The sequence below is a fragment of the Callorhinus ursinus genome, unplaced genomic scaffold, assembly GCF_003265705.2.
Source record: "Callorhinus ursinus isolate GAN/ISIS: 27379988/994484 unplaced genomic scaffold, GSC_fseal_2.0 scaffold1, whole genome shotgun sequence".
Taxonomy (NCBI): Eukaryota; Metazoa; Chordata; class Mammalia; order Carnivora; family Otariidae; genus Callorhinus; species Callorhinus ursinus.
The window spans coordinates 29,603,430-29,620,406 of record NW_027397063.1 but is presented as its reverse complement, the minus strand read 5'-3'; the positions used below and the strand labels follow the sequence as shown (position 1 = coordinate 29,620,406).

At 34.6% G+C, this 16,977-nt stretch overlaps 1 protein-coding gene and 1 pseudogene across 6 annotated transcripts in view; both read right to left on the bottom strand.

Moving 5' to 3' along the window:
• CADM2 (cell adhesion molecule 2) overlaps positions 1-16,977 on the bottom strand; it is a 1,066,008-nt gene that overhangs the window by 672,850 nt on the left and 376,181 nt on the right. The window lies entirely within an intron of this gene.
• LOC112824948 (protein SPO16 homolog pseudogene) lies at positions 532-995 on the bottom strand (annotated as a pseudogene).

The following is a 16,977-nucleotide window of genomic DNA, read 5'->3' as shown; positions in this document are numbered from 1 at the left end:
AAATGCAATTATGGCTTGCTGCAGGGCAGCGGTGATGGGTGTGATTAATTGGATTAATTGGGTTGGCAGAGAAGGTGAGACAGATTGAGCTTACTCTAAATGGTTGTACCAACAGTTAAATATTCAAGGAGAGGCCAATTTAGAAGAAAATATGGTTAATTCAATTTTTATTATATTAAATTTCAACTGTCCATTAGCTATGGAAGTTGTGATGACCAACCAGCAGTTGAATACATGAATCCAAAGATCAAAAATAAGTCTGACCTGAAAAGCAAATCTGATTTATGGAAGTCAACTTTTGTGATTTTGTTTAGTTTTACATTCACAGCTATGTTCTGAATGCTGGTATTGGCAAAAACACTACCTTTTAGTATAATAGATGGATCATATATTTTATTTTATTTTCATTTTTAATCATATATATTTTATTATTTTAAATTTTTAAAAAATCTTTAAATATATATTTGAACATTATAATTTAACTGGTAATTACTTTAACATTCTTCCAAAAGAACTTTTGTAACTGATACTCTAATTTGGGTTAAATGTATCACTACTCAGTTTTAACTTTTGAAATGTTTTCCACACAGGACTTTGCTCACTGATGTAAGCCTCAGTTGTTATAATTCTATAGCAAATGCTGTCTGTGTATGGTTTGGAGGCAGTCTTAGCTGTAGTGCACATAAGATTAATAGCATTTACTGTGTTGTATACTGGAAGTATCTGTAAATTACTACCCAGGAATCTCTGCTGAATCCTGAACATCAGTTTCCATTCCCCAGGCCCATGGAGGGCAGTAGACAGAACCAAAAAAACTCTTTGGGTGAATATTAATAAACTTCTCAATTTTGGCTAGAAATATTTCTTCAGCTGATATAAAGCATTCTTTAGCCTCCATCAATAAAAATGCAAGTCCTTAAGAGATGAGTTAATAATACTAGTGGTTGTCCATTTTATTTTTTCTTTTCTGCCATTTTCAGCCATCTGTCTGTCTCTGGATCAACCCAGCTTCTAATGGTGCGTTTAATCAGATCCCTGGGGCCATGTCACCTCCCCAACTTCCAGAATGTTCCCCAAGTAGCCAGAAGTGATGGATCATATATTTTAAAATGTACTTTATACTTGGTATTTTATTAGGTAAATAAAGTAGATGGGTCATTAGTATTTAAATTCCTAAGCTTTGTCAGAAATACATAAAGCTTTCTATGTTCTGCTTACTAATGGTTCTCTATGCTATCTTTAGTAATAATCTTTAATCTGCTTAATATGTCAAAATCGATTGTATTCTAGAAACTGAGAGAAATTCTACTTGATATTTTCAAAAACATTGTTCTGTGTTTATCTTTTGTATGTGTATATTTACTTTTTAAATTTAATTTTGCATACAATATAACAATTATATTATTGTAGCCTTGAATACAATGGCATTATTGGAAAACTGCATTTAAATGTTTTACTAGAGAGTTGCTGATATGATTCTCTAAATAGGCTTTGATGATCTTCCTGACAGAATATTATTTACACTTAAATATAGCAATTTAGTTTAATTTTAAAAGGAAATTTTTGTTTTCATAGACTTGGTATCACATTTTTTCCCTCACTTTCAATATGCCAGGCACGATGGACAAATCTACGACTCCAATAAAGTAGTGTTCTCTCAATTTGTTTACTGTATATCAATGGAGTTAAGAGAATATTAGTGTCCCTCTTTCCTCATCAAAAATCCATGACCACATTTGCCTGGAATGAAGAGAATCAGAGGGAGAATTGGTAGTTCTGATCTGAGAAAAGAGGGCTTTGTTGTCAGGATTATGTCCGGGTCTCCTAGACCCCACACTATCTCATTAGGAAGATTTCCATTCACTGACTCATAATTGGACCAGAGACTGTGCTCTAGAACACATCTTAGTGTATCCGATTTCCAAGAGGCTTAGCCCTTAAATCATTTACATTCCGTGCACAGTGCTCCAGCCCCTTGTCATCACTTTGCTTGTCCCACATCAGAGGACTTTTTGATAAAATTGCTCTGTCTTGCTTTAAAGATGCAACACAAAGCCATACTGAGAATGCTTTTCCATGGGCTTGTATTACTTTGAGAATCTCAACAAAGAGATAATAAGAATAGACAGAGATTAATCCCTTTCTTTTAGAAATGCTGCCTTTTAGTCCTGGGGAAATATGCTCATTTGCATAGTTGAAATACAGCAGACTGAGTTCCTTAGCCCCTTCTACCCTTCTCAGTCAAGCCTAACACCCATGAATCACTGGTAAGTGTAATGAGGCTGTAAAAGAAGTCATCCTGGTGGAGAGATTGTGCCAGATCCCTTAGGACTCTTAAGACAATGATTTATATCTGTTTGAATTTACACAACACCATTGTCACATTATAAAGTGTTTCAGGAATGACCAACTGCTAACCTGCAGCTTGATTTTGCAATTTCCCATTAAGTGCAACCCAGTATCTCCAAACTTCTTTCTTATTTGCAGCTCCAATTTTTCATTGAAATCAATGTTCAGTCAGTCATGCACTAAAAGAGCCTATCAGTCTTAAGTTCTCCATTTCTATAGTGCACATATATTATACTCTTAATTTACAATTAACAGTATTCAGTGAATATGTCTTCATAATGAGTATTTCTTGTGGATGTAACACATAAACGGCTTTTCTAAGATTGGTGCTCAATTTTTCCCAAATTTGTAATCAATTTTATTGGCTATGCAATTTCGTTCCTTTGGTCAATCACTCTTTAAATTGGCTAGCTTAATGCATCACAGCAAATGATTTTCAGAAATCATTAGGCACATGAAAATGCATATTCAACTCACGCAGTTTTAATTGACCCCATTCACACCTACCAATGGCACTCTTAGATAATCTGCCTACTTTGCTTCTCTTTATTTCATTAAACTCTCAGTTTACAATCTACTTGTAAGTATCTTTTTAATGGATCTGTGTTATATTCTTTTTCTTTCTTTCTTTCTTTCTTTCTTTCTTTCTTTCTTTCTTTCTTTCTTTCTTTCTTTTTTTGGTGTCCTTGGGTGGGCTCAAATACATTAGTTCTTCATAAAAGATTGCTATGACGCCCTGCTGTTAATAAGACTGGCCATGGTTTAGAGAAGAAGTTCACCTCTAGAAAGCCAAACTCAGAATCATTTATAATGGTTCTCAACCAGGGATGAGTCTGTTCTTGAGGGGACATTTGGCCATGTTTGCAGATGGTTTTGATTGTTACAACTTGGGGAGAGGATGTTACTGGCATCCAGTGAGTAGAGGTCAGGGATTGTGCTACACATTCTACAATGGATAGGTCAGTCTTCCACAGAGAACAATAATCCATTTGAAAATGTCAATAGTGTTAAAATGAGATAGCCTTGCCTATAAAATGTCTTATAAAATACATTTGAATGATTTAAAGGCTGGCTAGAGAACCTACTGTGACGTCAGAGAAATCTGAAAGCTGGGTTTTGGAATTTCAGCAAATCATTTTTTCCCTGAGTTTGGCTCTGATTTCTATAATTTGCTGAGAGTGATGGAGATTGTTGACAAACCATCTTTAAAATTAAGCCACTAATGACTATATCCCTCTTACTTTTAGGGTTTTTTTTCCATATATGTTGCAAGGTCTCTAGAAAATAAATTAAAATATTTTAATTGAAAAATTAGAATAACAAAATTCATATTTAAAATTAGCTCAATGCAAATATAAGATCTTAAAAACACCTTTCCAATAGCCTCATTAATCATAGAAAAACTTGTGCTAACTAATCCCTATACCTTTATGCTGGCAGAGAGTGGAAAGTCAACAATATCATTAATCCTCTGATTCAATTCATCTTTTTTTTTTTTAAAGATTTTATTTATTTATTTGACAGAGAGAGAGAGACAGCGAGAGCAGGAACACAAGCAGGGGGAGTGAGAGAGGGAGAATCAGGCTTCCTGTGGAGCAAGGAGCCCGATGTGGGACTCGATCCCAGGACCCTGAGATCATGACCTGAGCTGAAGGCAGACGCTCAATGACTGAGCCACCCAGGCGCCCTGATTCAATTCATCTTTAAACCAATTTATCTTGGCAAAGTCATTCACAAATTTTCCAACACTTCGGCTTAGTTTTGTATTTATAAATAATCATTTTCTGCTACTTCATCAAAGACCCCTTTCAAACACTTCACAAAGTAGTAGGAATGGAGTATAGCAGTTGTAAAATGAAAACTAAATGCAAATGGAAAATTGAGTAGAACATTTAAGTCATGGCATTTGAACATTCCTAGTTGTACTGTTTTTATCTGTGCCCCAGAGATTGTTATTGTGTCTTGCAAAAGAATACTGTATATATAATTCTCCTTCCCATACCTGTGACCTACTGAAAATCAAGAACATTTTGCAAAATACAAGCTTACATCTTTTCAAAATATGAATCTTATAATATTCACTTAAAATCTTTCATTGGCTTCCAATTATCAAAACACCAGAGTCCTTCACTGGCCAGCAGATTCTGCATGGACTGGCTCCAGACTACACCTCCAACCTCTCTTCACTTTCTCCTGGAGCCAGATCCGTCTACCAGCCACCCTAATGTTTTTGCCATTGCTTGGAGGTGCCCTGCCCCATCCCATCATAGCTCTTCTTTCTATACCATTCCTTAGCCATTTTTTCCTTTATTTTTTTTTTCCATGCTAACACAAATCATTGCTCAAGGTTGATTGGAGAATTCAACTGTTTGTATAAGAACACATCCCCAAACACTGTGACACCAGAATATTCTTTCTCTAGCTAACAATTTCCCTCTGCTACTTCATCTGTTGAATTTTCTGATAAACCATCAACACCATCCACTAGATAAGCAGTTGTTGAGGGTTGGCAATGTCTATTCAAATTTTGATTTAGTAACCATTTATTTTGTATATAAAACACGCTCTGGGGGCATCTGGGTGGTTCAGTCAGTTAAGCATCTGACTTTTGGTTTCGGCTCAGGTCATGATCTCCTCATCATGGGATTGAGACCCACCTCCAGCTCTTCTCAGCACGGAGTCTGCTTCAGATTCTCTCTCTTTCTCCCTCCCACTCATTCACTCTCTCTCTCTCAAATAAAAAAAAAAATATATAAATCTTTAAAAAAATGTTCTGTAGTATTAGTTGAAGTAAATTATTTAATTCAGAACATGGTTTAAAATGGCATATTATAAAATGGATATCTACCAAAACAAAACAAACAAACAAAAATGGCATATTCAGTGAATCACAACATTCATACTTCCACCTAGGTTTAGGGTTGACCCTCTATTTTAAAGTCAGAATATCTTATTTCCAGATCATGTTACAACAAAGATGGAACTTGGCAGCAGTCATTCAGATTTGTTCCAAACAAGCTGAGAATAAATAAATAACTAGCTCACTTCCCCCCCGCCCCACTTAAATTACACCAGCCCTGGGATGCCTGGGTGGCTCAGTCAGTTAAGCGTCTACCTTCGGTTCAGGTCATGATCCCGGGGTCCTGGGATCGAGTCCCGCATTGGGCTCCCTGCTCATTGGGGAGCCAGCTTCTCCCTCTCCCTCTGCTGCTCCCCTGCTTGTTCCCTCTCTGTCTTTCTCTCTGTCAAATAAATTAATAAAATCTTTTAAAAAAATTACACCAGCCCCTTTACTATATCTCAAAAATAATAGACCCACTCCTTCCTTGGATCTTACCACTTGTGAAAATATTCTTTCCTCAGGTGTCCTCATGGCTCTATTCAAAGGCCACCCTGTATAACTTCACAACTCCCATCTTTTCCCTGTCTTATTTTCTCCTTAGCTCTTCCTACAGTTATTATACTACACATGTGACTCGTTTACCATGTTTTATCATCTACGTACCCACCATGATGCAAGTTTCAGCAAAGTGAGCTTTAACTGTTTTTTCCCTATTCTATACCCCATCCCTAGAATAGTGCCTGGCACATAGTAAGTACCCATGGAACTCTTGTCTACTAAATGAATAAAAAAAGGCAGTAATAAATGTCTAGTTAAATTATACTAACAGAAACTAGCAACTTGTGAGGATCAGGAATCTACCTATATAGAAAGCCAGAGTGACTTCTTTAACTGTAGCAAAAGAACGAATTGTCTTTGTCTCTGTCTCTCTCTATCTCTCTCTGTTAGGTATTCTGTGTAAAAGGACATATATTTAAAACCCACACATGCATACAAAAACATGCACACTTATTTTTGACACTAAAATAGACTACATTTTGATTTGATATTTTCACATATGAAAATTTCTCTAAAGTTTCATATATGAATCAAGAATTTTCCAAATAGTGGTTGATTTAGCAACTATAAGACAATTCATCATCTCATTCTGCCATTTTGCCTAACGATAAAAATTTCTTCTCATTATATCATGGACTTGAATATAAATAAAGGTATATTTTAAAAGTCGACACGTTGAATTCTATAAATCTGTTTTATTCCTGATTCATAATCTCTACCTAGAAAACTCATATTGAAGAGTAAAGAATAATATTTGCATTTACATTTAAAAAAGAAAAATAAGTACATTATAATTATGTAAAATTGTAACTTTTCATAATACACTAATAATCTAACATTTATTAAAACTGAAAGTTAAACACGCTCACTTTTCTCAAAGTTAATATTTTTATTGTAAATTCAAATGGTCAAATTTTCATTATAAAACAAGGATGAGTGATTGCTTAATCCTTTACTAATTTCAAGTGCATTGATTTTGGAAATAGAACTTTAAAAAAATATTGAGTGGAAAGAAAAAATTAGCAAGCAAGACATCTAATGAATATGCTTTTACCATTGACATAGAAATCAAATTACATGGCAATACTATAACAAAAGAGATTTTGAAATGCGTGCTACTTGGGAAAAAAGATCTAAGGAAAAAGAAACAAAAAAGTCCCTAAATAATGACTCACTATGATAAAATAACTCATTGAAAAATATCTTTAATGCAAAAAAATCATATATAATTCATTAAACTGAAAAATAAAACACCACAACATTTCCCTGAAGCTTTAAAGCATGAGTATTTATATGTGAAGCAAGGAGTAAGGGATAAATTTGGAGGGGCAAGAACAGAGATAAAGGGAAACATAAAAATTATAGAACCAATTGTCATTTTCATAAAGTTTCCTACATTGCAATTCAGAGCAGGGAAATTGCCTAACTGTGATTCTTTTCTGAAGTGTTTTAATAGAATGGAATCCTGCTGTGTGTTTCTTTGCAGTTATAAAAGCCACTGACTTGAACTTCCCTAAGGGTAGCCTGAGCTTTGGAATTCTTCTATTCCAAGAGATATGCTTTTTCTCCTCAATTCTTTAAAGCATAAAAAAATAAACCAAAAATATTCAAATATTTTTATCCATAAAAAATGATAGACACAACAAATCATTTTATTAGATGATCACTAAGAATAGATTAGCAGTTACTCTATAGAAAATAAGTGGAATATGTTCATAGTGTTGAGAGATAAATAAGCTTTCAGAAACTCAGGAAAAAAGAATCAGTATAGATTGGCTTGAAAACCTCCCACTTATGGGCTCATTAGTGTTAAATTAAAATTTCTTTAAGGCTTAGCATGACTCTAGGAAAGAGACACACCATGTTGTCTGCCCATTTGAGGAAGAAAAATTCAGCTGTATTAATAATCAGAAACTCACGGATGCAGTGGGTCCAGAGAATATAACATCACTTGAAAAGCTAAGCTGGATTTGACATGGTCATTCAGTCACTTGAGACAGAAGGTGATTTTCTTTTTAAATCATAAAATTACAAATTTCAAAAAAGCATGTAGGCGTTTTAGATGTTGTGGAAACAAAACTGATATTTTTACCCTCCGACCATCATGTACCTGTACATTACCTTCCAAGGGAAGAAACAAGAAAACAAAGCAAGACAAAAAAACCACTATTGAACTCTGAGATAAGCCAAAAATAAATCTAGTCAGTCTTGGTTCCCCAAATAAATGAAACTATGGAGGTCCCTATTAAACCTGAATCTCTAATCAAAATCACCTTTATCTTTGAACCTACATTGTGATAACCATAAAAGAAATTTGCCATTTTCCACCACTAACATATTAATGTACAATTGTTAACTTAGATAATCTTGCAGTTATTTTCCTGTGTTTTTATTTGGCAAGACAGTTCTACTAATATCAGACTCACAAATAAAAAGAAAACAGGTGAGCTAGGTGAAGGGGATTAAGGGTATACTTATAGTGATGATAACGCATAAAATTATCGAATCACTATATGGTACACCTGAAACTAATATAATACTGTATGCTGATTGTACTAGAAATAAAATAAAAATAAAAATAAATTTTTAAAAAGTAGACTGCTTTTGTTTCCTGTGCTTATCTTTCAGTATTACTTTCGCAGGACAAAAGATGACAACACTCAATATGTATAGATTCTATAAAGTTGTTTTGGATGCATCAGAATAACATCATTAGAAGACGAACTATGGTGCCTTCATTATTAACCTTTTAAGAACCATTCAAATTACACAAATAAATATGTGAGTGGCATGTAGTTTTATATGAGGGATAAAATGTCATAATCTTACATCTGCCTTAGGTGTAAAAGTGTTTAAGGAAATAGTCAAATAATTACCATTTTATGTGTATATATATATATATATACATATATATATACATATATACATATATGTGCATCCGTGTGTGTGTGTGTGTGTGTGTGTGTGTGCGTGTACACAGACAAGACTCAGGTCTTAAAAACCTTTACCTTAGAAGTACACTCCCGTTTTCACGACTGGATATATTTCCAAGCAGCTGAACAATTCCTGCATTCCCTCAGCCTATGCAGTAAACTTTACCTATGTGGAAGCTTTTCCAACCCTGTGTGATCCCTGATTAAATTGAGCAGATGGTTAAATATTCATAGTCACTTGAGGGACAATAGTTTATTCCTTTTACCAGCTTACACCCCTTCAACAATTGAAAGAAGCACCAGCTATTGCTTTAACTATAAATTATGCCTATTTTGAAGTGATATCACTTCGATGACCCTGTTTGACTGAACAGGGTATATGTTAATTTTAAAATATGAAATATTTCTTCCACTGTGGTAAGCAAATCGGCTGGTAGGAACCACTAAGTTCAGTCAAAAATACTTTAACTCACCAAAGATGACTCTTTTACTCAGTTCAATCATGTCGAATTTAGAAATATTTTATTTGAGTAAGCATCTGGAATATGGTTCATCAAATAATCAATAGATTTAATGCACATTATGTATCAAATGTTCACATACTCTTCTGAGAAAGGTACTGTGATAAACATGAAAAGGTAGAATGAGCCTATTAAATCAAATACTTGTTCAGCATATCTAAGCTTTACCTTTCAAATAATTTTTTGAGAACATTTTTATTTTGTTCCTTGAAAATATTTCTGTTTGATCATAGCTATATGTAAAATACTGCCAACATTCTTTCCACACTAACTCATGCTTCAAGTAAATACCCCTTGTTTTAAATTTATTCCTTGTTCCACAGGGGAATATCCAACCCATATTTCAAGACTCAATTCAGAAGCCATCTCTTCTCTAAAGCGGGAGAACTGTCTACTCCTCTTTCCCCATTTTCCCTTGTTAGAAACCCCAACGATCTTGTCCCAGACAACACAGCGTTTGTCTCCATGTTGAATACTATGCGGGGAGGCTATAGAGGCGACTGACTCCTCTCTCCTTACACAGCTTCCGGTACGTATTAAATACACAGTGTTTGGTTTTTTTTTTAAGTTCTGGGTGAAATAACTGAATAATTGAAAGATAGATAATACTTAGATAAATAATGATGCAGTAGTGTTAGGAATAGGGGGAAAAATACCAAGAGGTTTATTGGGAAGGTAACTAGGGAAAAGTGCCTGGTGGAAAGATGCAAAAGTACTGGTGGAGGGGGGTTCGGAGGTGAACTAGGAATATCTCAAGGTACACAGGAAAATGGCAATCTTATCAAAATGAATGATAGGATAGTTATTTGATTTTGTGAATATTAGATTTATTTATTTATTTTTAAGATTTTTATTTATTTATTTGACAGAGAGAGACACAGCGAGAGAGGGAACACAAGCAGGGGGAGTGGGAGAGGGAGAAGCAGGCTTCTAGCCCAATGTGGGGCTGGATCCCAGGACTCCAGGACCATGACCTGAGCCGAAGGCAGACACTCAATGACTGAGCCACCCAGGTGCCCCTAATTTTGTGAATATTAGTTTCAAAAGTAGCCTCATTATTAGACATGATAGAAAGTATAAAAGTAACCTCATTATTTGTTATAGTGGAAGGTCCTATCGACATTAAAATAATTTGTGTCACTTTGTACTTGAAACAAATTCAAATTTGCATACAAGAGAGTATGAAAGCACTTACTGTATATTATTTGAAAACCGAAACCTTAAAATCCCATACTTAGTCCTGATACTAAGAATTGAAACCACATTTTACTGTCTACATTAACATGACTCTATGCTATTCCTTTGTCTTCATTGGCTTGACTTTATTTTTCTAGAAGTCTCCTGCCCAGGGAAAAGGTTTGATCGTTCATTATAGGGACTTTCTGAAAGACTCACCTACTTTTCAATGGAAAACATCAATAGGTAGTTTTTCCTAAGATTCTTTGCTTTCCTTGCTTCGAAATTCTCATCTTGCTATTTTTACCAGGCTGAACCGTTGTCTCATGATCCTAATCTAATCTTAATCCAGATGCTGTTTGGAAAGGCCCACCTTAAATAAAACATTACATTTTCTAAATTCTGACCTTGGCTTCTTCCCTCAAGACACTAAGTTTTCTTAGGTTTATGTTCTCCTAAACCAAGGTAAGCAATAAACTCAGCTTTGTTGTCTATTCTCATTAACAGGTTGCATTGCTGATATTTGAGGAGTAATATTTCAACATATTCAACTTAGGTTGTGTATTCAAATGGACTTTTGTTTGTCCTCAGTCAACTCAGTCAAAAAAAAAAAAAAAAAGCAAAACATGAACTATAGATAGTCCTCAGAAGCTCACAGAAGCATTTCTCTCTCCCACTCCAATGCTGAGTGTAAATCTAGATTGTAGAGAAAGACAAAAAGGGAAAGAAGAGGGAATGAGAAGTGGGAAGCCTTAACTGCACAAATGAACACCTGGGATAGACATCAGTGAGCAATGATGCTGTGAAACCTGCAGCCTCTCTATTTAATGTCCTAGTTCCTGCTTTACTGAGGTTGACATGCGAACACATGAAGAAACAGAAGAGATTGGAATAGGTAAGAAATGCCACTTAGAGCAAGAAGACAACTTCATTTCATTTAACTGTTTCATTTATGGTTAAATCTCTGAACCCTGAACCTTAATAAATGCTGAGAGGCTGTGCGAGGAGAAAACAATCTCTGGACTCTTAAGAGAGCAATTGAGAAATCTCTGAATAGGAGATAAAAGATGCCATTTAGAACAGTGTAGGTAATGATTGCATTAAGAATGTCTTGACAAAGATTTCCAAAACAGCGTATATACTAGGAACTCTGAAAATACAGAATTACCCAGAAAATTCTGATTATGAGAAAGGATATGGAATGACTCTTGTTATCACAGCAAATATGAGCAGGTGTGTAATAAGGCAAGCTTTTCTCCTTGTATTCTTTGTACCTGAATCAAATCCATTAGGGGAATATACTGAAATATATTGAAAAGAAATAAACTATTTTTTCTTTATTTATCAAATTATACTATTTATAAAGAAATAGAATATTTTAAAGCCTATTTAAAAGATTCTTGGGGCACCTGGGTGGCTTAGTTGGTTAAGCATCTGCCTTCGGCTCAGGTCATGATCCCGGGTCCTGAGATTGAGCCCCGCATCGGGCTCCCTGCTCAGCTGGGAGTCTGCTTCTCCCTCTCCCTCAGCCTGCTTGTGCTCTCTCTCTCTCTCTCACTTGATCTCTCTCAAATAAATAAATAAATTCTTTAAAAAAATAAAAGAAAATAAAATATTCTCTTTTGGGTAGAGTTAGTAGCTTTACATGAATTTTTATATTAATAAGACTTCATCATTTTTGAAGTTTATAGGTGAAACTCTCACCCTTTACCCTCTGGTTGCCTAATTCTAACTAGTTTTGCTGGAAAGCAAATGTTTCACAGCTCTCATTCTCATAAAGATTGTATCTTGACCGGCAATCCCAAAAGTAGGATGATCCCCTGAATATGCATTTTTGTTTGTTTATTTTGTCTCACTGTTTTTCTTTTTTAAAGATGCTTGTTGCAAAGCAACTTCACTACTAAAAGCTGATCTCCCAAGAGACTTACATAAATTTCCTGCACTGAGGTGTGAGGGTTAATATAATGTGTCACTTGACTGGGCCATAGGATGACCAGATATTTGGTCAAATATTATTCTGAGTATTTCTGTGAGGGTGATTTTGGATGAGATTCACATTTAGACTGAGTGACGCAAAACTGCCCTTCATAATATGGGTAAGCCTCATCCTAGCAGTTGAAGGCTTGAATATAACAAAAAGTCTAAGAGAATTCTTCCTGCCTAATTACCTTTCAACTAAGATGTAGACTTTTTTTTTTTTTCCTTTTGACTTGAACTGAAACATCAGCTCTTTCTGGGCCTTGAGCCTGCTGGCTTTTGGACTAGAACTACACTATCAGCTCTCCTGGGTCTCTAGCTTGCTGACTCAACCTGCAGATCATGGGACTCATCAACCTCCATAATTATGTGAACGAATTCCTTATAACCATTCTATTGGTTCTGTTTCACTAGAAAACTGTAATGAAAAAAAAACTGTGATGAATGCATAAAATCAATGAAAAATTTCATATTTAAGCTGGTTTGCACTATCTAGTTGTTAATAAAGTCTAGTTATTAACAAGTTATTTACCAGAGCAAGCATAGTTGAAGACATAAATGAAGGCAGATCTTAAGACAGAATGGGGCAAAACTGATTATTTCTGATAATAGAAAAAGAAAGGAATGGGCGTTTTTTGGCAGTTGATAGGAGATTGCTGCACAGAATACTGCACATCTGGTGACAACATGATACCTTTGGAGGAGTTTGTGGGATACAGGAAAGAGAAAGAGACCATGTTAGGAGTGACTGAAAGACGGCAAGGATTTATATGAAGTAGGAGCCAATGGAACCTGATGACGACTTTCCCTAGTTTATAATCTTGTCTAGCAACAGCTGGATTAGAGGTAAGAACCCTGGAAGGAAACTGTCTTGAAGATGCAGAGGTGAATGTTTTTACATTAACAGTAAAAGATCCTTCTTTATTTCAGGCTTAGTAATTTCTCTGGACATGGGCTTAGGGGTACAGTCATCAGTGTCCTATGGCGTAGGGCACTCTTTGTATATAATAGTCATTGCAATATAGTATTTAGGATTTTTTTTCTCTAATTTTAAATTACTAGGAAAATAATAGAGTTGATATCAAGAAATATTTTAGGAAGATTCTGAGATTTATAGTCCATGCTTCACTAGCCTTTATTCAACATCTCTTCTTAGTTTTGACAGTGTGCTTTTTCCATATGCACACGGGGTCCCAGTGTCTGCTTGTTGAAACACAGCTTAGTCAAATGGCATGAACTGTAGCATAAAACAATGTTGACTTTTAGTCCTAGCATGGCTACTTTCTCTAGGTGTAACATTGGACTATTCATTTTACCTTGTTTTTGAGTCTCTGCATTATAAAAATGTGGGTAATAATATTTTCAAACTTACTGTAGCTTTAAAGATAGCAGATGAAAATGTTGTAGTGAACAATGCATGTTTATATTACCTTGTTCAGTTTAAAGCTTCCCATGGAGCCCCTCTCCCTATCTGCTCAGTGTCTTGCCTGTTCTGTTCCCCAACTCCCTCCCCTCAAAACTTCCATCTTGTGGGGTGTCTGGGTGGTTCAGTCAGTTAGACGTCTGCCTTCAGTCTCACACTGGGCTCCTTGCTCAGGCAGAAACCACTTCTCCCTCTGCCTGCCACTCCCCCTGCTTGTGCTCTGTCTCTCTCTGTCTCTCTCTCTGACAAATAAATAAATTTTAAAAACCTCAAAAAAAAAATAAACTTTCCATCATGTGTCATGTTGGCTGACAGCCTTGTTCATTGCTTGGTTATGATGGCTAAAAAATGCTTGCTAAGGTTCTTAATGGCCTAGAATGGATGTTTCTTAAATACAATTTTTATATTCCATTTTTAAGAGTTAAATAGATAAACTAATCTGACACAAGCAATGCAATGAAGGTGGCATCTTAATAAAACAGGCTAAATAAAGGCCTGGATATATTATTTACAGCCATCAACTTTATCCATAGGCCCTTCCTTTACCATCAATTGCAATGTGTGTGTGTGTGTATGTGTGTGTGTGTGTTTGTGTGTGTGTGTGTGTGTGCGCGCATGCATGTACATAAAGTGGTTTAAGAATACACTTATGCTGTACCTCTGAAACAAATAATACATTATATGTTAAAAAAAAGAAGAAGATAGCAGGAAGGGAAAAATGAAGGGCGGAGGGGGGGACGAACCATGAGAGACGATGGACTCTGAGAAACAAACTGGAAGTTCTGGGGGGGGGTGGGGCATGGGTTAGCCTGGTGATGGGTATTAAGGAGGGCACGTACTGCATGGAGCACTGGGTGTTATATGCAAACAATGAATCATGGAACACTACATCAAAAACTAAGGATGTAATGTATGCTGATTAACATAACATAATAAAATTTAAAAAAAGATACACTTATGCTTTTGAACATACCTTTACAAAGACAAATTGTTAAGGGAGCAAAGAAGGAGGAGAGGCAGTCTTTTTTATAAGAAGAAAAGATTAAGTCCAGTTTTTAGGTTTTCAATTTTGACTCACAGTTGGTCACTGAACAGAGCAGAGGGTCCAAAAAAGCCCAGTTCAGATTTTCTTCTTTGGCTTTTGAACTCACATACAAGATTCTGGTATTTTTAATGCAAAATATTTAAACCTTTAAAAGATGTCATCCTTTCAAATCAGAAGCATACATTCAGATGACATGAAATAAATTTTCCTTAGTTTCTGAAAGTTACCTGACATATGATATTTTATATATATATATATATATGGGGTTTGAAATGTTGACACATACAGTCAAAACTTGCTAATTCTCACTCCTTTAATGTAAAAATGTATTAACTCTCACAAAATCCTCTAATGTCTCAACCCACTTCCCTAAAATTTCTCAAGAAAGGATTTTGTAATAAAGTACTTTAAAAACTTAAATTTTGTAGAAACTGCAATTTGAGTAATTTTCTACGTTCTATAATAGAAAATACTGAAAACAGATTCTAGAAAAAATCTGAAGTTTGAGAGTTGGGACAGATATGTTTGGTGCATTCTTCCAAACAGTCGTCCTATCAGTAAGTTAATTTGAACAAATATTAAAAAGTTACAGTACTGTCCTAAAAAAAAAAATAGCTACTTGATTTTTTTAAAGATAGGGTGCTTCTCTTCATTTCCCAATGGTACTTTAAAAATGATTATACCCCCAGTCTTTTAATAATTGCTGTTAAGTAGAATTACATGCTATTCCTTATTAAGCAAAAAAGGGTAAAGTTTACCTCTAACTTATTGATTAATTACATCAAACTCTTTCTTCCCGGTTTTTTTGTTATGCTATAGTGTGTGTATGTGTGTATATATATATATATATATATACACATATATATATATGTATATATATATAATATAAATGATCTGAGTCCTGGTTTAATTTATTTCTCCCTAAAGGTGAAATGTTGGCACTACCTAAACTCAAACTGAGTTTGAGTAGTAGTTATAATATCCCACAATATGGAATTAACAGAAGTTTTAAAAAAAAAGGAACATGCATTTTGTGTCTTTTTCTATATCTTTTTAAGTGTTTGAAAATTTTAAAAGAATGTGTGTATACCATTTTTCTAATTTCCCCATATCTACCCTTTTCCCACTGTCAGATCACAACTATTAATGAGTATGTGTATTTTTACTTATTAATGAATATGTGCATTTTTTTCCAAAATTAAATGCACAAAGAGTAATTAGGACCCACCATCCTTCCTCAGATACTGTTGTCCTTATTCAAAAACAGTGTTTGTGGCAACTATTTCACTATAGACAATAGAACAATGGACAAGTGACTTTTATCTGACTGAGAATTATTATCATGCATCTGACAACCTGGGCCATTCAAAGTTTTTTTGAAAAATATACGTGTTTGCATATTGCCTGAAGTTGATATAAATAAGGCAAAAAAAGTATTTCATCTTGTAACTACAGTACCCTTATCTTGTGAAAATTTCAAAGTAACAGTAGTAGATCTATTTGTCTACTTTATTCTCTATAGGACATTATTTAAAACAAATTCAAATGGTGGTGCAAAATTTTCATGGCAACTTATCAAGGAAACTAAGACAGTTTTAATAAAAAGTTCAACACCTTAATTTAAGTGTAGATTTAAATTATAGCTGTATTTCTTTTATACACATTTTTTTCCATATTGGGTAAAATATCTTCTCTGTGACTTGATGTGGTCATTACATTTTTTTCTAACTTTTTTAATATAAAATAATCCCAAACTTAAAGTAAAGTTACAGGACCAGTAGAAGTAACTCCCATACACCCTTCATCCAGATTCCCCAGTTATGGACATTTTATACTATTTGTTTTATAATTTTCTCTGTTTATATAAATGTATACATATTGTTCTCTCCGAACAAGTTGAGATTGCCCTCAAATACTACAGTGCATATTTTCTACAAGCAAGGTTATTCTTGTATAGAACCACAGTCCAACAATCAAAATCAGGAAATTGACATTTTTACTTGATCCAATTCACAGAACAATTTAAATTTTACTAATTGTCCAATAATTTCATTTATAGCAAAAGGATCCAAACCAGTCATATTTTGTGTTTGGTTGTCATGCCTCCTGGGTTTTCTTTAATCCCAAGCAGTTCCTCAAATTTTCTTTGACTT